The sequence below is a fragment of the Pimephales promelas genome, chromosome 2, assembly GCF_988280905.1.
Source record: "Pimephales promelas chromosome 2, fPimPro1.hap1.1, whole genome shotgun sequence".
Taxonomy (NCBI): Eukaryota; Metazoa; Chordata; class Actinopteri; order Cypriniformes; family Leuciscidae; genus Pimephales; species Pimephales promelas.
Genome location: NC_142770.1, coordinates 34454142 through 34478126, shown reverse-complemented (window position 1 = coordinate 34478126; position 23985 = coordinate 34454142). Strand labels below are relative to the sequence as shown.

At 38.2% G+C, this 23985-nt stretch overlaps 1 protein-coding gene, 1 long non-coding RNA gene and 1 pseudogene across 3 annotated transcripts in view; 2 read left to right on the top strand and 1 right to left on the bottom strand.

Moving 5' to 3' along the window:
* The window catches only part of LOC120475522 (ribonuclease inhibitor-like), a 457326-nt gene that overhangs the window by 215819 nt on the left and 217522 nt on the right, over positions 1 to 23985 (top strand). The gene's annotated exons all lie outside the window — the stretch shown is intronic.
* LOC148997252 (uncharacterized) lies at positions 160 to 23383 on the top strand (annotated as a pseudogene).
* Positions 5725 to 9552, bottom strand: LOC120484136 (uncharacterized). The gene is made up of 3 exons (XR_005623679.2): positions 9408 to 9552; positions 8889 to 8992; positions 5725 to 7475 (listed from the first exon to the last, which is right to left on the bottom strand). It is a non-coding gene; the product is annotated as an uncharacterized LOC120484136 (long non-coding RNA).

Genomic DNA, 23985 nt, shown 5'->3' with positions numbered 1-23985 from the left:
AAAGGCTATTAGAAGAACTGTTAGTAAAACCAGCCACATTAATACCAGCTTTAACAAACTATATGATTTGCAATTGCACTCTATAGTTTGTCATTTCCAAACCCCTGTATTCATAACTAAAAACTAAAATGCTTTTTATTTCTCCTTTTTTTTAGAGAAATAATGGAGTATTCAGAGAGAACTAAAAGGAGGAAAATATCAGCAAAAGTGGAGGAACATTTTCGTCTCCTTGAAAATGAGTCTATGATTGATGATTTGGTGGCATATGAATCTGATAAAGAATGCCCACTGGATGATTTGTTAGAGCATACTGAAAGTGAAGATTCCACAGACACTTTCTACGATGCTTGTGATCAGAACTGTTTTGAGTCAAATGATTTAGAGGAAGATTTTTTCTCAGATTCTTTTTATGATTTTAACCTTTCCTCATTCGATGATTTGGATTCTGAAAACTGGATGCCAGGTGATATGCCTGGGTGTGATAGTGACAGTGATTTGCATGGAGATGAATGTTCTGACATGGAAGAAGACAATAATAATGATTCGCTTGGGCTTGCAGAGTGGGCTGCAGAATTTAAAGGGTTAGTTCACCCAAAAATGAAAATTAAGTCATTAATTACTCACCCCCATGCTGTACCAACCCCGTAAGACCTTCGTTCGTCTTCGGAACACAAATGAAGATATTTTTGATTAAATTTGAGAGCTGTATAACTACCACATTGGCTCCTAAGGGACTGCCTCTTGATGGCCCAGAAAGTCAATGAAGAAAATGTTTAAATATCCCAAGTGACTACCGTGGCTCAACTATATGTTTATCAAGCGACGTGAATACTTTTTGTGCGAAAAAACAAACAAAAAATATAGCTGCGAGCAGCGATGGCGGGCCCAAGCCGGAGGCACCGCAACCCTGGTTCCTTTAGTTACCTAAAGGCACCCGGGTGGCGGTGCCGAAGGCTTTGGCCCTTTCATGATTAAATGTTAAAACGGCTTGCCATACTCTGTCATTTCGACTAGTCACAATTATGTTACAGATATCTTAAATGATAATACAAACTATCCAAAGTGTAACGACTAGACAGAAAGACGTTGTTGATATCTACAATGTTAATTCCGGATAGGCAAACTTAGCTTTTAAATGTTAAAAGGGCTTGCCATACAGGGACGTAGGCTCAGAGAGAGGCTCACCATATTCAGACCAAAATATCTGACTTCCTCTTGGTCCGAGCTAATGACTATGTATTAGAAAGTTGTACGGCTTGAGGAGTACAATGTATATACCGATTTTTGTAACTGTAGATAAAACTAACAACCCCACTTTTAAGTATATATATATGGTGCCTTTAGTGTTATTCTGCACGACGTGCAAAAACTTAACCCCCGCTTTTTTAAGTATATATATATATGTATATATATATATATATATGTATATATATATATATATATATATATATATAAAGAGGGTTATTCTGCACGACGTGTAAAAACTTAACCTCCGCATTGACTGTCGAAGAGAAGTGTGCAGAAGAGCTTGCATCAGTGAGGGCTTTGCAAAATATATATACATACAAACACACACACACATATAAATGAGGTTAGTGTTTTACAATATTAAGGAAAGCAAATGTATTGAAATATAGCACATTAATTTTAAATTCATTCAGCTTCAATTACCAATTTGTAGTTTACCAATTTATCTTACTTTTATTTAAAGCAAACTATACATTTAAAAGATTAGGGTTATATGCATATTTTGTCATTTAAAAAAATACAAAATTGTTATGCAAAAAGATAAGGACTTGCAGAAAAAATCTACAGTCAGCCACACACACACACACACACACACACACACACACACACATAAACGCAGACACCAGCAACCCCCCCCCCTCCCTCTTCCCCACACAGACACTGATAGAGACAAGATACACATCCAAACTGCAATATCTGACTTTCTTTTGGTCTGAGCTTCTTACTGTTAATTAGAAAGTTGATCGGCTTGACAAGAACAATATACGTGGCATGTTTTGTAACTGTAGGTAAAACGAGCAAAGTTAACACATTTTATGTGTCCTTTTTTAGTCATAAAATTATTTTCCTCGCCACGGCCAAACCGTTCGAGATATCAAAAATCCGTCCGGAATTGAGCATCCTCAATGTCTTGACTTCATGCACACCGAGTATGGTGGTGATTGGTAAACACATGCGTTGTAATTTGATGTATTTCTCCTAGGAGATTTATTCAAACAACACATAATTCCCAACTTCCATTTGAACTGTCTTAAAACTTAGAGCAGAGATGGGCGCAGGTCACGCAAGTCTCAAGTAAGTCTCAAGTCTTAACCGTCAAGTCTCAAGTAAGTCCCAAGTATTTTTTTTTTTGGGGGGGGGGCAAGTCAAGTCAAGTCACAGGCTATGTCAAGTCAAGTCAAGTCTTGTAGTAGGTTAAGTCAAGTGCAAGTCAAGTCACCTTATTATTTTAATTTTACATGCAGAATCTGATCTTAATAAAATGAAAAGACAAGATAAGTATTTGCCAGTAAATTACAATAATTTGCATTGTAAATACTCATGTTCAGTAAAATACACCATGGAATCAAACAAAATTGTAACTTCATAAAATTATTTATTTTTCACTTCTGCCAACAGTGTGTTTGAAATGTTTTAAATTTTCAACATTGAGTCCATAAAACAAATAACAGCTTAACATCCTACAGACTCTCTGAACACCTTCCTCTCTCTCAAACACAGTTTACAAACAATATTAAACTTTGTTACATTTCTCCTCTCTCTCTCTCTCTCTCTCTCTCTCTCTCTCTCTCTCTCTCTCTCTCTCTCTCTCTCTCTCTCTCTCTCTCTCTCTCTCTCTCTCTCTCTCTCTCTCACACACACAGTGGCGGTTCTAGACCATTTCAACTGGGGGGGCCAAGCTGGGGCCAGTTGTACTGTTAGAGGGGCCAGTTACATTTAGACCTTATCATTTTCTGCACTGCACTGAAGGCATAAATAAGCAAAATACCATGTTTATAATTATCCAACAATTTGCATTTCCATTATATTTTTACATTTGCATTACATATATCAGTCTGTATTTGAATTTCCATTTTATTTTTTTACATTGAATATACAGTATGTATGTATATATATATATATATATATATATATATATATATATATATATATATAATTTTTACAAATTAATATACGATTTTTGTGGGGTTTTTTTTTTTTTTTTTTTTTTTTTGCAAAAAGATTAGCAAATTATCCTCTAAACTGGCCTTTTTAGGGGGCTTTCCTCTCAGGGTGAATGAGCTTTTTTATAATTGTTTTTTTCCTGACATCTTTGAAAGACAGAAGCAATAATTAATGCATCCTTGGCCAGGATATAATTATAAAATATGACATGATTTTAAAAGTGACATATAAAATCGACTATGCAATACACTTTAATTTATCTAGTGCTAATAAAATTATTATGCCTATTTGGAGAGAGAGATGTTTATAATGTGACAATATGTCAGTCATCGTGATTCGTGTAATAAGATGACCAGGCCTAGACTACTTGTTCTGAGCAGGTGTTGTCAGTGAACAGGCTGTAAAACTGTTGTCTAAGTTACAGACTGATACTAATTAAATGGGAAACGAATCGATTACCTAACGTAACCTCGGTTCTCTCTAGATGAGGGAACGAGCATTGCGTAAGCTAGCTTACGCTACGGGAAAGATTCATCTTACATCAGTCAAGTTGTCATAGTTTTTGTCAAACAAGTTGTGAATTTGTTGTAACATTAAAACAGGAGATCATGACTTACTCCGTGCTCCAAGTGATGTTCGGAGCTCCAGTGATTAGTTTCATCTGTGGGACGGGTGAAGAAACTTTCGGAAGATGTTGTAACAGAATCATATGAACAATTCCAGGATATGCTTTTTTTCATTGGTTGTTGCGTTAAATTTTACCCAGATACAATAGTGCCCTTTTCTGATTGGCTATTAAGTAGCACTTCTCTTTTTTTGATTGGCTGATGCGTAGCAGGGTCGACTGCTGAACTCCAGGCGAGACGCTCTTGATTCTCACGTGAGAGCGGCGCGGCCAGAGAAATTGCGTATATTAAATATATTATTAATAGTTTTTCCGCATGAGAAATACAATGTGTGACGGGAGTGTGAGACAAAAGACTGAAACGAGTGACTGTCATGCTCAATGCGTGACACACTATAAAAAAAATATTTCACACTGACTCCACATTTAGGGGGGCCACAAGGGGGTCCAAGCTTGTTGTCGCAGGGGCACTGGCCCCCCCAGGCCCCCGCCTAGAACCGCCACTGCTCACACACACACACACACACACACACACTTTCTCTCTCTCTCAAGAAGCAAAAACATAACTGCTAAAGGTTGTATCAGCGATGGCGGGGTAACATCAATTAACATCACGAGTGATATTCCCTTAGGCCACGCCCCCTTGTCTCCCCAAAGTATTATAAGCAATCATGCGCATCCCGTGTGCAGAATGATGCACTTGAAGCAACACCAAGTCACAGCACGCAACGCTTCACATTGAAAAGAACATAGCGAAGGGATGGTATCTATAATCTATGCTTAGTAGGGCTGCACGATTTGGGAAAATGTCATATTGCCATTATTGAGCCAATATTGCAATTGCGATTTGCGACTCCGATATAATAAAATGGTTTCATGAGTCCAACTTGCTTGGTTCTAAAGTAAAATGCACACACATATTAATGTTTATTTCTCAACTCAAACTAAAAACAACAACAACAATAAATGATTGATAACACCTATAATGATCAATAAACCATCAACCAAACCAACATTACAGTGATTCCATCAATTGAAAGCCATCAACTTTTAAAAAAATTATTAGGCTTAAAAAAAATATATAACAGCTTTTAAATTAAGTGAACTTCAAACAATCCCCACATAAACCCATAATAAAAAACATATTTACCTGTGCCCTTCCTGTCTTAACAGGTACAGAAATTGAATAAAGTTATCAAACAGTCTGCGCTGCCTGAATCATAAATTATATATATAATAATCCTTATTAAAGCTACAAAAGTTCTTTACTCAAGATCAGTGAGTAATTTTCTAATTTCCCTTTGTTCTTTTAACTTTACTGAAAGAACGCTTTATTCGCTGCTGGCCCTTTAAGAGCACCCGTTGCCGAGACGCGGATCTCACACGCGCCTCATAGCACAACTCTTTTCATCCATAGAGTTTTCTTATGTTATGAAGATACTAGACAAAACCACATTTTGGCATAATTGTGTGTGCTATTGTTCGTTCAAGCTCGAAAGAGAACTGTTTATTCTGGGCTGGCACACGGTCAGTGCATGAGCATTATGCGAGTCTCATCTATTCTAATCTAGGGCACTCACAGGCAGCTTTCCCACCCAGCAAAAACTCGTTGAAAAGACGTTGAAAAGACGACATTGCTAGACGTCTAAACTACGTTAAAATGTGGTTGAAAAGTGAAAGGTGAAAAGCCGTCTTTTTCAGGTCGTTGAAAAGACGTCTTTTTCGGGTCGTTGAAAAGACGTCTTTTTCTGGTAGTTGTAGCCTATAAAATGACGTCCCATTTACGTTTAAATTAGGTTGCCTACAGTGAATGTTGAAAAGACATCTTTTTAAGGCATAATTTTCATGAATTCATGATTATAGTTAATATTATAATTACTGTCAAAATAAGACAATTCACAAAAGTTTATCAAAACATTTATTGACACATAAAATACATCTTTCAAGCAAAAAACACTTTCCTGATCACGCATCAAGCCTGCATTTGATCAAACATAGCCTAAACACTGTAATATTGTGAAATATTACCACAATAAAAATAACTTCTCTATAAATTTATAAATAAATATACATGTAAATATATAGTAAAGTGTAATTTATTCATGATGGCCAATCTGAATTTTCAGCATCATTACTTCAGTCTTCAGTGCCACAAGATCATTCAGAAATCATTCTAATATGGTGATTTGATACTCAAGAAACATTTATGATTATTATCAGTTGTACTGCTTCATGTTTTTTTTTTGGAAAATGATTCAGCTTTCAGTATTCTTTGAAAATAACTTTCAAAAGAGCAGCATTTATTTAAAACAATTTTTAAAAAAAACAATTTAAAAGACTAACTGTGACTTGATCAAATTAATCCATCTTTTCTGTATAAACATCATTTTATCATTTATTGTTATAAACATCAAAACAATAAATCTTTAAAACATTGAAAATGTTTATAAAACAGACTTGCATAAACATACTTACTCTCATGTCGCTCCAAACCCATAAGACTTTTGAATATATTTTTAACAGATGCCTTGTGTGTGCAAAAAACAAAACAAAATTATGTATCGCCGATACAGGTTGCACCATGAGATGACTGACTCTCCGTGAACACGTGTTCAGCATTCACATCGCTTCATAAAGTTGAGGTTAAACCATTGGAGAGAAAGTTATCATGAGCATTGTAATGTTTGAAACGGATGTCATAAGAAATGTCAGTAGACCGGGATGATTTTAAAACGAGTGGTTCATTAATTAATCCGTACGATCTTAATAGAGTGTTTTCACTACACGTCATCAATCCGGAAGTCGGTCATTTTAGAGGCACTGAACGTAAACAATGCCACTGAACAGACTTGCATATTTGGCTGATTATTGCTGCTGATTATTGCTGCTGGTCGTGTTTTGGTCTGTACTAATAGGTCGCACCGGGAAAAAAACATTTCAAGTTCTATAGACTGCCCAAAGTTAAAGAGAAGAGCGCAAAAAACGGATGAAAGAAAGTGTTTGTAATGAAGGTGTTTGTGGTTGAGAGTCACAGCATCAGCCACATGTGTAAATGAAGCGTTGACTATGGCTAAAATGTTGAAGTAAAGTAGTTAACTATGGCTACATTCACACGGTCAGTCCAAATCTGATGTATCTTTGTATCCGATTGGGATCTGATCTAAAATGATGTCTACACTGTGTATCGCAACTGTTCAGATCCGAGTCGTGTGTTTGTTCATGCAGCTCTTTGGCAATATGGCAATGACATTGCGTTGATGGAGGGGTTTGCATTTGCAATAGAGATGGTGTCTTATTTAAATTTTACAACATGGAAATGTGTAGCCGTTGGTAACTGGCCAAATCGTGGGTGCAAACCCTCTATTGATTATTTTAATTTTTAGTTTGTAGTTGCATAAACTGTGAAATTGAGGGACAGAAAGCTCTCAGATTTCATTAAAAATATCTTTCAAAGATGAACGAAAGTCTTACAGGTTTGCAACGACATGAAGGTGAATGACGAACATTTTTGGTTAAATTTTACACATTAAATCAGTTCCCTCAGGGGCACCAATAGATATCTTCCTGATCTCCGATCTTCTGGTTCTTCTGCTCCTTCCACCATCCCAACCCCGGATTATTAAGCCACGACTGAAGTTTTTACTTTAAATGCTTTAGCCTGGTGAGAAAGAAAACAATAACCAAAATGTACATTTAAAAAAAAAAAAACATTGGCTGTCCGAAACGTAAAGTATACACTTGAATTTTTTCCTATACATATACGTGCAAGATTTCAGTCGCAGATAAATTGTAAATGTTTGCTTGATCAGACATTACATGTTTATGCTGAAATATAATATTGGTTTTTGTTTTAAAATCATCTATCATGCGGCATTTTGTAGGGAACTGTCTCGTGTGATTTAAAGTTTTGAGGTTCAGAACTTCTGATAAGGGAAAATAGTGAGTTTTTAGGGAGTGAATGTTTCAGTGTACTGTAAGGATTTTGTGATTAAGACAGCCCTAAAAGGGATAGTTCACTTTGAAATTAATTTTTGGTATGTTTTAGCTTACCTCAAGTGCATCCAAGATGTAGGTGTCTTTGTTTCCGCAGTAGTTTCAATTTTTATATTTTTAGGTCATTTTTAGTTGCAGGTCTATGGTCACCACCTAATAGAGCATGCACAGAGAAGTCCAAATTAAACATGATTTAATGACTCGTAAATATAAATACACATTGATGGCCTAAGACACGAAACGAGCGGATTGTGTGAGAAAACAAACAGTATTTATATCATTTTTACCTCTTGTTACCACAGCCACGTCCAAGTGATGTGAAGGCGCAGGCTCTCTGGTCTGCGCAAGCGCCGGAAAGCGCCGAAAGTGATCTCTAATTGTTTACACAGAGATTTCGGAAGTGTTACCCTTCACTGTGAAGATCTAAACATATTTAGATATAGAGGAAATCGCAATGGAAGACGATTTCGATATATCAACATACAACGTTGAATAAGTACCATTTCAATTAGCCGTCTTACCTACAATCTCTGTTCTGTGTAAACAAGTGACGTACACGCGCGAGAGATCACTTTCGCAGACCGAAGAGCCCACGCCCTCAGATCACTTGGACGTGGCTGTGGTTACAAGAGATAAAAACGATATAAATACTGTTAGTTTTCTCACACAAAACACTCGCTTCGTGTCTTAGGCCATCAATGTGTACTTACATTTAATTACGAGTCATTAAATCATGTTTAATTTGGACTTCTCTGTGCATGCTATTGCATTATATGCCTGACCGACAAGAACGGTTTGACCTAAAAATATAGAAATTGAAAATACTGTGGAAACAAGACGCCTAGGCTACATCTTGGATGCCCTCGAGGTAAGCTAAAACATACCAAAAATTTATTTCAAAAAATGAACTAGCAGCTATCCCTTTAACCACTAACTACTGAGCTAGAGACCTGAGTGATAAGCACCCAGAGTTTAGCACCTTGATTAGCTTGTTCAGGTGTGCTGGACTAGGTTAGAGCAAAACTTTGTTCTGAACATGACACATCAGAGATGCAGGATGACTGCTAGATTGACTTACAACAGTGGCATCCAGACCAGACCAGGGCCAGTGTTCTGCAGAGTTTCTGGTGATGTTTAGTCAGCTGCTCAGGTCTGATTAATTTGGGGTTGGAGCTAACAATACTGAAAAGAGAAAGACAACCAACATTATTACGTTATAAATCATTTGTTCTGTGTTCATTACGTTACCTGTACAAAGTATACGTCATCAATAAACTGTATTAATAACACTGTTTTGACGATTAGCTAGCTTAATTCCATTTATCCATTGACCAATTGCCAACAAAACCTTTACAAAACTATCAAAATATCTAATCTACACATACAGTAAGATACGATTAAAAGCCCAAACTTACTGCTCAAATATAACGTTAGTTAACCTAACTTACCTCTAGTTAGCCTAACAGTTGAGATGCTAACAGACTTTTTCTAAGACACTAACCAAGTAAATATTCAACGTAAGCGAGTCTTTTACATAAGAGAAAGTGTCGGAAACATTTTTATGTACTATTTGTGTAATTTTAGGGACTAAACTTACCTGAAAGTAGTAAAAACAACAGCGAGAGGTGGAGCTGTGCTGCTTGTTGTCAGTTGAGCTACCGCCCGGTTTCCATGGTAACGCTGTCCGCTCCAGTTCAAATGCGGTTCGAATGTTCAGCGCGTGCGCCCATTGATTAAAACACGTAGAGTTACGCAGCATATAGAATAGATGGAGTGAATTATTTGATAATCAGCTGAAACTTGATACATTATTAAGTGGATAGTAGGCCTGTGGAATAAATGGAATGATCATATGAAAGCAGCCCATAGGCAGTATCCTATTGAAAATGTAAAACAATGTTTGAAGTCATGTAGGCTAATAGTCTAATAATATTATAGCTTAAAAAATGGTAAACGTGGTGTAGATTTTTTTTTTTTTTTTGCAAAAACATTGATTAAAACCTACATAAGGCATGCACATATTTCCTCAAACTGTAGCCTACACAGATTACAGATGAAACATGAGGAACAATTATAAACTATTCTATTTTTAAAAGACATTCAAATCCGCAAGCCAAGCGTTCTTATGGTTTGGAGGAAAATGCTTAATGTGTAGTAGGCTAAACGCGTTGCATTCATATTCTGGGCTCATCTGATTTTTTTGTACACAGCCTTTATTATGATTTTAGGCCTATCATAACGATTAATACACACACAATTATCCGTGAAAATGTTGCAGATATGTTTTACTATGCACAAAAAATGCCTTTCAACTTACACAACTCAGCATGTCTCAAAGACATGAGACATATCTATAGAGAGCTGGAAATATCTTTAAACAAAATAATTCAAAACGAAAAGAAATAGGTACAAAGTCTTTTGGGCTAAATTTGGACCAAATCAAACGGACCAAACAAAGCCCAATTTTCAACGTCTATTTTTGGGCTAAATTTGAACCAAATCGGACGGACCAAACAAAGCCCAATTTTCAACGTCTATTTTTGGGCTAAATTTGGACCAAATCGGACGGACCAAACAAAGCCCAATTTTCAACGTCTATTTTTGGGCTAAATTAAGGCTATGACGGGCCGACTTGATTTAGCCCGAAAAACAACGTCTTAATGACGTCTTGTGCTGGGTGGGTTTCACTTCTTGTCGTGCAAAATGCGAAAAGGCATTTGAACCAATAAGAGGGGGATCTTGTAACACTAGTCAAAGGATGACAAAAAAGAAGAGATGCTGCGCTAATAGCCCTACTTTGTTTATTTCATATAAAATCGCGGCATTTTGCGTTATATAATTGCATAGGTTTGAGATCGCTATTAAGACTGCGATATAATTAATCGTGCAGCACTAATGCTTAGTGTATTCTAAAGGGCAATAAACTCCACTCCAGCAAGATAGTCATTTTATGCAAATCATAGACCTTTATGCCTTATCTACAAATAAAGTATAATATTGGGAACATTGATCTTGAAGAGAGTGTCGTCGTGTTACTGTCGCAACCGAACGCGACGCGCTAATGCTGATGCATGGAGAATGACTGAGGCGAGATGACTTTCCGTTAACTTTAACTTAGAGACTAAAATATTAATTTTACCACACATTAAGCTATTGAATGACTTTAGAAGTCTTGGAATATAGTGTGAAAACTTGATTGTGCTTTACAGTTTTTTATGCCTTTAGTGGGGCTTAACAAAATAACACAATATGCAGAATGTCGGACGTCACTTAGGCTAAACTGTTTTTTATAGATAAAACTATTTACATTCGGCAGTCATGAAAACAAATCTCAGATAACGGTTGACTAGGTAACAAATGTGTAATTTTGCGCCGGAGTTCTCCTTTAACTTACATTAGCTAGCTAACTACGAACGAGCTAACCAGATAACATTAACAAATTGACAAGCACTTACGGGCAGAATGGCTCTTCAAATGACGGACGAAATTGGAGGTTGTCATCTGACTGTCCGCGATCTTAACGTTGCATGTCTTGCAAAGCGCTGTTCTTTTGCCATCTTGTTGTAAGAAATTCTTGAATCCAAAAGCGACGACGACCCTCGTTATCCCTCCGGCTGACATGTTGATGTGATCTGATGTAAGTGGGCGTGGTGTGCGCGTAAGGTATGAGAAGGCATGACTGATGATCTCTGATCCAGTCATGACAGCGCTATTCTCAGCCTGCGCTCCAGCTGGATCAACTTTATTATTTTTTTTTACATAATTTATATATTTTATATACAAACTGAAAACATGATGTGATTAACACTCAAGTCATATTATTACATGCAAGTGTGTTTGATTTATGGACCAAATTTTCAGATCAAGTTTATGGACCAAGTTAATTTAATTAATAAACTAATTATATAAAACTATTAATGCACTACAATTAAACTGGTTATATGCCTTTACTTATAAAAATAAAAAAACTTATTTAAAAAAATACCAGGCTTAAGGCATTTATTTTTTATGCAGGCCATACACACAGGAGTGAAATGGTTAAGACCCCTCCCCCTACAAACACACACACATACACAGACAGGCAAAGACAGCATGCTCAGATTGAGCAAGACCACATTCAAACAAACATATCTGACTTTCTGTGGGTCCTAGCTAATGAGTGTCAATTAGAAAGTTGTCCGGCTCGAGGAGTACAATATACATACCGATTTTTGTAACTGTAGATAAAACTAACAACCCCACTTTTGTCAAAAGGTGGCGCTACTTAGCCCTCACCACGCCCGTTTCTGAAACTTTGCACGTGTCTACTGGCTAATAAATGTGATGTGTCTGTCGAGTTTCATGCAATTTCAAGCATGCTAAGGGTCTCAAAAGCATCCTAAAAGAATGGTAACGTTTGATGCGTCGCCACGGCAACAGTTTCAAAGATATCAAGAATCCATTCACAGGTCTACATCTGCCGTATGTTTACATTATACAGATGACGTTTGAAGCAAATCGGGTAAAAATAAAAGGGTGATATCAAAGCATTTTGAAAGTGACACACTTCCTGCTGCCAGTTGGTGGCGCTATAACTTTGACTCACAATAGTCACATCCATGTGATCGTCCTCTTACAGTGAACACACTGCTGAAGTTTCATCAAGATCAGTTAATGTATGCTGAAGTTATAACACACTTCCTGGTTCACGTTTCTCGTCATGATTTCGTTTCCTCGCCACGGCCAAACCGTTCGAGATATCAAAAATCCCCTCGCAAACTTTCATCCTCAATGTCTTGACTTCATGCTGACCGAGTTTTGTCGAATTTGGATCAAAGCTCTAGGAGGAGTATTTAACATTCCATTGCGAGCGTTTTACAAACAAACCTCAATAGCCGACTTCCTGTTGGGCTGGGGTAAAAAGTAAAAGCGCGAGGTATAGATGAAACTATGAGATCAACATGTGCACAGAGTTTCATATTATTACATACAAACCTGTTTGAGTTATGGACCAAGTGTTCGAACCCCGTTCCAGGGGGCGCTGACGAGCCGCCCTGCCACGCCCGGGTACCAGCTTCAGCCCGGCTCTGATGGCCGCGGGTTCTGACCCATGTGCAAAGTTTCAAGAGTTTTCGAGCACGTTAAGGGCCCCAAAAATGCCCAAAAGGTTACAAAATAATAATAAATATAGCTGCGAGCAGCGATTGCGGGCCCAAGCCGGTGGCACCGCAACCCCGATGCCTTTAGTTACCTAAAGGCACCGGGATGGTGGTACCGCCGGCTTTGGCCCTTTATCGCTGCTCACAGCTATATTTATATTTAATATAAAGCCGGTGGCACCGCCACCTTGGTTCCTTTAGGGTTATTCTGTATGACGTGCAAAAACGTAACCCCCACTTTGACTGTCGAAAAGAAGTGTATTGTAGAGCTTGCATCAATGCGGACTCGATGCGCTGTGCGCTGTAACTCCATGTGGCTTTAAGCACATCATTCTCCACTCGGGATGCGCATAAGCGTTTTGTGCCACACTGTACTGAGCCTTTCATATCATAATGCAATGACAGATTATTAATTGCCTTTCTTGTTCTGTTCTATCTATTATATGTAGATAATAGATAGGACAGAGCACTAAAAACCTCAAACAAAGCACTAAAAACTTAAGCTGTTTGCTGTGTAGTCTGAGAATGAGCTGTTTGATTTGCACCCTCTTCCTATTCACTGTCCTCCATAAAAAACAGCTATTCAGGTCCATGTTGTTCTAGAAAGTTTGTATGTTGCTGCCTCATTTAACATCTCTGCTATACATTTAAAATAATTATCTAAAATAATTTATCTTTTTGATTTTTGTTATCTTGTTTTTCATGAATGTATTTTACAACAATACAAAGAGCAATGTGTATTTACCACTAATATAGTTTGTAATGGCTTTTTTTGTCATAGATTATAATCATATATTTTTTTGGATTTGTTATTTATCTTTATAATGAAGTTGTCTGTATTAAGTAGATTGTGTTTAACACACAGTGATTTATCAGTTCAACACATAGTTATAGAAATTCTACTTTATCTAAAAAAACCTGCACTTTATACACACACACACACACACACACACACACACACACATACATAAATACATGTAAATAAAAATACAAAAAGAAACATCAAATGTGTTTTTAGTCAGAGTATTATTTTATACAGAAACAAATATTTGTAATTCAGAAAAGAATGAAGTTAGTGTTTTAAAATCTTAAGGAAAACAAATATATTGAAATATAGCACAAGAATTTTAAATTCATTCAGCTTCAATTACAAATACAATCTTACTTTTATTTAAAGCAAACTATACATTTAAAAGATGGGGGTTATATGCCTATTTTATCATTTAAAAAAAAATACAAAATTGTTATGCAAAAAGACAAGGACTTAGAGACAAGGACTTATAGGAAAAATCGCAGCCAGCCACACTGTGTGGTTCAAACATACATAAACACAGACAACAGCCCTCCCCTCCCCCCCCACACACACACATATGCACACACACACACACACACACACAAACACAGACAACAGCCCTCCCCTCCCCACACAGACACACACACCCACACAGAGAGAGAGAGAGAGAGAGAGAGAGAGAGAGTGAATCGCAGGGGAAATAAATCCATTCAAACTACAATATCTGACTTTCTGTTGCTCAGAGCGAATGACTTTAAATTGGAAAGTTGATCGGCTTGACGAGAACAATATACGTGGAAAGTTTTGTAACTGTAGGTAAAATGAGCAAAGTTATAACACACTTTATGTGTCCTTTTTTAGTCATAAAATTCATTTCCTCGTCACGGCCAGACCGTTCGAGATATCAAAAATCCGTCCAGAATTGAGCATCCTCAATGTCTTGACTTCATGCACACCGAGTTTGGTTGTGATTGGCAAACACATGCGTTGTAATTTGATGTATGTCTCCTAGGATAATTATTCAAACAACCCATAATTCCCAACTTCCTTCTTAAAACTTAGAGCACGAAAGTTGTTTGGCCTGATGTGATCTTTAATTGTACCGAGTTTCATATTAATTCATGCAAGTGTGTTTGATTTATGGACAAATATTCGAATCCCAGTCCAGGGGGCGCTGTCGAGCCGCCCTGCCACGCCCGGTTACCAGCTTCTGCCCGGCCCTGATGGCCATGGGTTCTGACCCGTGTGCAAAGTTTCAAGAGTTTTAGAGGATGTTAAGGCCCCCGAAAATGCCAGAGAAGTCGCACACAGCAAATAAAGGGTTAAAATTAACCTGACAGGCGCCCCTCCTCTCACTCACACAGAGAGACACTGAGAGACTGGCAAAATTCTGAGATTTTCTCTACATTCAAACAAACATATCTGACTTTCTGAGGGTCCTAGCTAATGAGTGTCAATTAGAAAGTTGTCCGGCTCGAGGAGTACAATATACATACTGATTTTTGTAACTGTAGATAAAACTAACAACCCCACTTTTGTCAAAAGGTGGCGCTACTTAGCCCTCACCACACCCGTTTCTGAAACGTTGCACATGTCTACTGGCTAATAAATGTGATGTGTCTGTCGAGTTTCATGCAATTTGAAGCATGCTAAGAGTCTCAAAAGCATCCTAAAAGAATGGTAAAGTTTGATGCGTTGCCACGGCAACAGTTTCAAAGATATCAAGAATGCATTTACAGGTCTTCATCTGCCGTATATTTACATTATACAGATGAAGTTTGAAGCAAATCGGGTAAAAATAAAAGGGTGATTTCAAAGCATTTTGAAAATGACACACTTCCTGCTGCCAGTTGGTGGCGCTATAACTTTGACTCACAATAGTCACATCCATGTGATCGTCCTCTTACAGCGAACACACTGCTGAAGTTTCATCAAGATCAGTTAATGTATGCTGAAGTTATAACACACTTCCTGTTTCACGTTTCTCGCCATAGTTTCGTTTCCTCGCCACGGACAAACCGTTCGAGATATCAAAAATCCCCTCGCAAACTTTCATCCTCAATGTCTTGACTTCACGCTGACTGAGTTTCGTCGAACTTGGATCAAAGCTCTAGGAGGAGTATTTAACATTCCATTGCGAGCGTTTTACAAACAAACCTCAATAGCCGACTTCCTGTTGGGCTGGGGTAAAAAGTAAGAGTGTGAGGTATAGATGAAACGATGAGAGCAACATGTGTACCGAGTTTCATATTATTACATACAAGCGTGTTTGAGTTATGGACCAAGTGTTCGGACCCCGTTCCAGGGGGCGCTGACGAGCCGCCCTGCCACGCCCAGGTACCAGCTTCAGCCCGGCTCTGATGGCCGCGGGTTCTGACCCGTGTGCAAAGTTTCAAGAGTTTTCGAGCATGTTAAGGGCCCCAAAAGTGCCCGAATAGTCGTTAGAAAAATAAAAGAAAAAAAAAAAATATAGCTGCGAGCAGCAATGGCGGGCCCAAGCCGGTGGCACCGCAACCCCGGTTCCTTTAGTTACCTAAATGCACCCGGGTGGCGGTGCCGAAGGCTTTGGCCCTTTTATGATTAAATGTTAAAACGGCTTGCCATACTGTCATTTCGACTAGTCATTTCGACTAGTCACAATTATGTTACAGATATCTTAAATGATAATACAAACTATCCAAAATGTAATTACGAATAGACAGAAAGACGTTGTTGATATCTACAATGTTAATTCCGGACAGGCAAACTTAGCTTTTAAATGTTAAAAGGGCTTGCCATACAGGGACGTAGGCTCAGAGAGAGGCTCACCATATTCAAACCAAAATATCTGACTTCCTCTTGGTCCGAGCTAATGACTATGTATTAGAAAGTTGTCCGGCTTGAGGAGTACAATGTATATAGCGATTTTTGTAACTGTAGATAAAACTAACAACCCCACTTTTGTCAAAAGGTGGCGCTATTTAGTCCTTGCACTATGCCCGTTTCTGAAACTTTGCACATGTCTACTGGCTAATAAATGTGATGTATCTGTTGAGTTTCAAGCAATTTCAATTTCAATTTCAATTTGACTGTTGAAAAGAAGTGCGCCGATTAGATACTCAGGATCGGTATCGGCTCTGACACTGCCATCTTTGACGAGGCTGATTCAAATTCTATATTGTGCATATATACTATTCTATGTTAGGCACAAAGGCACAAAAACTTTCTAAAGTACCATAAAGTTTTTGTGTACTGTATTATTAGTGTTCTGAAGCTATTATGTGATATAGAAATTAATATTTAAGTCATTAAATTCAAGAACACAAACTTTTCCCTCTCTGCGCCTGTCAGTCATTCACCATTCAGCATTCAAACAGCACGTCACATTCGGTTACAGTCAATGATGAAACGATCTTCAAGATGATTGAATGTTAATCCTATTATACTGGATCTTTAAGATAAAGGTCTAAAGGTCTATATTTTCGAATGAAGAAACTTTTTCTTGCTGGACTTTATTGCTGTAACTTAACCGTGTTACTTTCTACCGGGTGTCGGACGCTGTTGGTTAGATCACAACACTAGAGTCAGAGCACTATAATTGTTCTTCACGCACACAGTAACTGAAATTTAAAACCTTTAAAAGAAAAGGCTCAATAAACTATTGCATAGATAGATAATGTATAATACACTGTTCATAAATATGTATTTCCTTTGTGCTTTGAACTTTTCAATACGGACTCACTGCGCTGTAACTTCATGTGGCTTCAAGCACATCATTCTCCGCTCGGGATGCACATAAGTGCTTTGTGCTGCACCGTATTGGAGCCGTAATATCATAATGCAGTGATGTAATGACAGATTATTAATTGCCTTTCAATTATATGTTGCTGCGTCATTAAACATCTGTCCTATGCATTTCAAACATTTATAGCAGCCATGGCTATATTTTTTTATGATTTTTGTTATCTTGTTTTTCATGAATGTATTTTTAAAAAATAAGAGCAATGTGTATTATCTATTATTAATATGGTTTATAATAGCATTTTTGTCATAGATTATGACAAAGTAATCATATGATCCACCAGCGAGGAACCAGCAGAACAGAGTGAACATTCATTCTGTTTAGTTCAATCCTACTTAATAGGAATTTATTTAAAATGCTCGCTCTACTCCACACCATTAATGTCCTGTGCGGACATCCGTATTTCGACTTTCGGTTTTAAGTAAGCGATTTAAAAGCTCCCAAGTCCCAGCGGAGTCACACGTTGATTAACCGGTGGGAATATACACAATAGGCCTACCTGATATTGAACACAAGAGGGCAGTATAGCACTACGTATGACTCAGATTATTATTTTTTTATGAATTTTACAACAATTCTGGCTGTTTTTGAACGTAAACATAATTCTTAAATGAAAAAAAGGAAAAATTGGGGAAGTTATAATATTTGTATAATTTAATTTAGAAACAAATGATGTATAATTACATTTTTAGAAGATTTGAGGCTTTTAGTGTTTACTTTTTTGACATTACTTTAATCTTTTGCCATAGTTGCACATGTCTACTGGCTAATAAATGTGATGTATCTGTTGAGTTTCAAGCAATTTCAAGCATGCTAAGAGTCCCAAAAGCATCAAAAAAGAATGTTAAAGTTTGATTCGTTGCCACGGCAACAGTATCAAAGATATCAAAAATTCATTCACAGTTCTACATCTGCCGTGTATTTACATTATACAGATGAAGTTTGAAGCAAATCGGTTAAAAATAAGAGAGTGGTTTCAAAGCATTTTGAAAGTGACACACTTCCTGCTGCCAGTTGGTGGCGCTATAATTTTGACTCACAATAGTCACATCCATGTGATCGGTCTCTTACAACGAAAACACTGCTGAAGTTTCATCAAGATCAGTTAATGTATGCTGAAGTTATAACACACATCCTGTTTCATGTTTTTCGCCATAATTTCGTTTCCTCGCCACGGCCAAACCGTTCGAGATATAAAAAATCCCTTGGCACCTTTTCATCCTTAATGTCTTGACTTCACGCTGATCGAGTTTTGTCGAATTTGGTTCAGTGCTCTAGGAGCAATACTTTAAATTCCATTGCATGTGTTTTAAACACAACCCTAAATAGCCGTCTTCCTGTTGGGCTGGGGTAAAAAGTAAGAGTGTGAAGTAGGCTATATATGAAACGATGAGATCTATATGTGTACCAAGTTTCATATTATTACATGCAAGTGTGTTTGATTTATGGACCAAATTTTCAGACCAAGTTTATTGACCAAGTTAATCTGATTAATAAACTAATTATATAAAACTATTGTCAATGCACTACAATTAAACTAGTTATATGTCTTTACTTATAAAAAATAAAAATAAAAACTTATTTAAAAAATACCAGGCTTGAGAAATGTATTTTCTTTATGCAGGCCATACACACAGCAGTGAAATGGTTAAGCCCCCTCCCCCTGCACACTCACACACACACACAGACAGGCAAAGACAGAGATGTAGGCTCAGATTAAGCAAAACCACATTCAGACAAACACATCTGACTTTCTGTGGGTCCTAGCTAATAAGTTTAAATTAGAAAGTTGTCCGGCTCGAGGAGTACAATATACATACCAATTTTTGTAACTCTAGTTAAAACTAACAACCCCACTTTTGTCAAAAGGTGGCGCTACTGAGCCCTCACCACGCCCGTTTCTGAAACTTTGCACATGTCTACTGGCTAATAAATGTGATGTGTCTGTCGAGTTTCATGCATTTTGAAGCATGCTAAGGGTCTCAAAAGCATCCTAAAAGCATCCTAAAAGAAGGGTAAAGTTTGATGCGTCGCCACGGCAACAGTTTCAAAGATATCAAGAATCCATTCACAGGTCTACATCTGCCGTATGTTTACATTATACATATGAAGTTTGAAGCAAATCGGTTAAAAATAAAAGGGTGATATCAAAGCATTTTGAAAGTGACACACTTCCTGCTGCCAGTTGGTGGCGCTATAACTTTGACTCACAATAGTCACATCCATGTGATCGTCCTCTTACAGCGAACACACTGCTGAAGTTTCATCAAGATCAGTTAATGTATGCTGAAGTTATAACACACTTCCTGTTTCACGTTTCTCGCCATGATTTCGTTTCCTCGCCACGGACAAACCGTTCGAGATATAAAAAATCCCCTCGCAAACTTTCATCCTCAATGTCTTGACTTCACGCTGACCGAGTTTCGTCGAATTTGGATCAAAGCTCTAGGAGGAGTATTTGACATTCCATTGTGAGCGTTTTACAAACAAACCTCAATAGCCGACTTCCTGTTGGGCTGGGGTAAAAAGTAAGAGTGTGAGGTATAGATGAAACGATGAGATCAACATGTGTACCGAGTTTCATATTATTACATACAAGCGTGTTTGAGTTATGGACCAAGTGTTCGGACCCCGTTCCAGGGGGCGCTGACGAGCCGCCCTACCACGCCCGGGTACCAGCTTCAGCCCGGCTCTGATGGCCGCGGGTTCTGACCCGTGTGCAAAGTTTCAAGAGTTTTCGAGCACGTTAAGGGCCCCAAAAGTGTCCAAAAGGTAGTAAAATAATAATAATGCTAAAGAAAAATAATCGCAAGGAAAACAATAGGGCCTTCGCCCTTTCAGGCCTTGGGCCCTAATAATCGGAAGGAAAACAATAGGGCCTTCGCCCTTTCAGGGCTTGGGCCCTAATAAATAATCCTTAGGAAAACAATAGGGCCTTCGCCCTTTCAGGGCTTGGGCCCTAATAAATAATCCTTAGGAAAACAATAGGGCCTTCGCCCTTTCAGGGCTTGGGCCCTAATAACGAGTTTATTCGACTATTTCTTTTCTTCCTTGTAGGCCAGAACGAGAATTCCTTAGATTTCCATGACGCATGCGCGAGATTTGCGATCTGCTTACACCAGATTAGATCGCAATTCTCGCGCATGCGTCGTGGAAATCTATAAGGAAGTCTCGTTCTGGCCTACAAGGAAGAAAAGAAATAGTCGAATAAACTCGTTATTTTTGTTTGTTTTTTCGAATGCGTCTTTCGAATTGCATTTTTGAATGCGTCTTCTATCTAGACGAATGATTTATTGTGTGGTGGGACATTGAGAAGAAATGGACAGATTAGAGTGCACCACCTCTTCCACTGTCTCCTCCTCTAATCTGGCAACCTTTTTAGGGGGCTTACCCTTTGGTGCCCAAAATGACAAAATATCTTTCTGCTTTTTTCCTGACATCTTTGAAAAATACAAATGCAACATTATGACAATGATTAAATATTACCCAGAGCAATCTGCTGTAATACATCCTTAATGTAACTAGAAAGACTATTAATATTACAGTATAATATAATTTAAAATAAAATCAGTAAATCTTCATTCCTTTCCATACCTACTATTTCTCTTAGTTCCAGATAACGTAAGATAGCCAAACTGAGCCTGGTTGCAAAGTAGTTGTAGAGTTTTTGACTGCATCAATAATAATGTACGATGGGCTACATATTAAATGTTCTAGCCCAAAAATGTTAGACGAGCTTCTTCCAACTTACCTTCTTCTCCATCACGACACATGTGTTCGTGCGATGTTGTTGGTTACCTAGTAACGAACGTACGGTGGCCGAGGATGTTCCGTCCATTTCCGTGTGTTCGCGCTACTGAATGACATGTCATGTATAGATCAGTGGTGCACGCAGCGCGCATATATGTTGCCTAGTAACGAACGCAATCTGGCGGAGATACGCGCTGGCGGCAGGAAACTTCATTTTGTTTGCCTGCGCCTCGTATACAATGTTAGAAAGCTTTCAGCCAGGACAACTTGGTTGGCATTGCCTTTTCAGCGTGAGAAATATACAGTGTGGCGTGTGAACCGGTCGAAATGCGTGTGTCTCACGGCCAATGCGTGAGACTTGAGAACCCTGGGAATGAATAACATTCAATACAAAATGATATGTCTCGTATATAGAAATAATGTTTTAAGTGATAAAACATTTGCTTTGTTGTGCATAATCCCACCATGCATTTAGTCATATTAACAAAATAATTTATTGAAGCATCCAGACACTTCACCACGTGAGCAAGCAGGTAGGCTCCTGATTGGTTAACGCGGCGCGAATTCACGCCAAAGTTCAGATTTTTCAACTCGGGCGGCAGACGCGAATTCGCGTCAAACGCATGAATGCACAAATGGCACTAACTGAATCATTCGCGTGTAACGCGCTCACCGCACCAGACCCTCAATTCGCGCGAACGAGGCGTATTCGCGTCTTCCGCGGCGCGCTCCACGCCTCATTCGTGCTGCAGGAATTTTTCACGCGCGTAAAGCGTCTTTGCATTGACTTAACATTCACGCCTGACGCCCTATTCACGTCCGGTGTGAATGTAGCATTATGTCAACTGACAGATCTTGCAGTGTGGCAAATATGTCTGGGGGGTCCTACTACCAAATTCAAATTCTCTCAAAGCTGAACTAACATCTTTAGGACATTTAGCAAATGTGACTGATACTCTCACACTTCGAATTAATATCAATGGATTGCCCTTATTCTGTAGCTCCAGTATGAGTCTGTGGCCGATTCTGGGTATGATTAGGTATGATTATGTACTCGGGTGCATCTAAACCCGCAAATGTGCAAGAGTATTTACAAGAATTCATTGTAGATATGAAAACTGTTTCTCAGAGTGGAATTGTGTACAATGGTGTACATTTCAGGGTACCATTACCCGATGCTTTTATTTGTGATGCACCTGCTCGTGCCTTTCTTAAATGTTCCAAAGGCCATATAGGCTATTATGGGTGTGAGAGTTGCACTCAAAAAGGCCAGTACATTAATGGGAAGGTGGCCTATCCTGTAACATCAGCAGAGCTTAGGACAGATGAGCAATTTGGGAGGCAAGGCTATCAACACCACCAACTGTCAACCTCCCCACTAAATGAGTTGGGTATAGGTCTAGTGACCAGTTTTGTGTTAGATTATATGCACCTTGTGTGTTTTGGGGCAATGCGCAAGTTAATATTTCTTTGGCTAAAGGGGCCACTAAAATGCAGGCAATCTATGAAGTTTTTTGTTGTAATGTCAGCATTTATGGTTTCTATCAGGCAATATTTACCTAGCAATTTTGCAAGGAAACCATAATCCTTGTTCGAATTCAGCACATGGAAAGCTACAGAGCTGCGTCAATTTTTACTTTACACTGGTCCTGTTGTTCTCCTCAATAATATACCCACTATAATGTACAGAAACTTTTTACTTCTATCGGTATCTATGAGAATTCTTCTGAGTCCTGCCTTATGTTCTTCTGACAATTGTGACTATGCTGAGGAAACTCTTTGTACTCTTTGTAACAGACTTTGCTGCAATTTATGGCAATGAATTTGTCAGCTATAACATACATTCCTTGATCCGCCTAGCTCAGATGGCCAGTGTTTCAACCCATTACCATGTCACCAGAAACCCCTCAAAAAGACAAATCAGGGACAACATGTTTGTTTGCATCTTAACACTGCTTGAGGAGATGAAAGAGACACAAAACATCCAGGGGAGGATGCTACAAACGCTGCTACAACAGCGTGGCAACATTAGCACCACCATCTCTTCTATCCCAAAGGGTTTGCCCCTAAAGACAGTTAGGATGTGTAAATCCTGGAAGAAAAACTGGTAAACCCGAACTTCATGTCCGAACTGGTATGTTTGTCAAGTGTAATTTTATTGGGGGGCTTGCAGTGAATTTGATCTGAAATTATGTTTTATTAACAAAGTACGGGAGAAGCACGTTCAGATAATTAACACGGGTGGAGAGCACTCAGCAATCATGATTAAAACGTGTATATGAAGAGTTCAGATGCAAAAGCCTCTAAATGCCATTTGAAATTTTCTTCAAGAATGTTAATTTTTATCAAGCGTGTATATCCCCTTAACTGGCACCCCCCTTTTTGGCAATGGAGTGCAAACTGACATACCCATAATAAAATGGTTGTTGCTAATGAGTCCTTGTGACCACACACAAAACCAAGGTATCATTTAAAAGCTGACACTTGACAGTTTATTATGAAAGACTTAAAATTGTTCTGAGCAATTACTAACAGAGAGATAAATAAGCTCAAAAACAATGGACGAGAATTTTTTTTTTGTATATTAATTTTTTATGAAAAAGAAAAGCCCTAAGGGCAAATATATATGGGCCTGGAAACACAAGCAAACTAAAGCCATAGGTCTTAACAATGTATGTTTCAAATTTGAAGTTTATACAAGCAAAAATGAAAT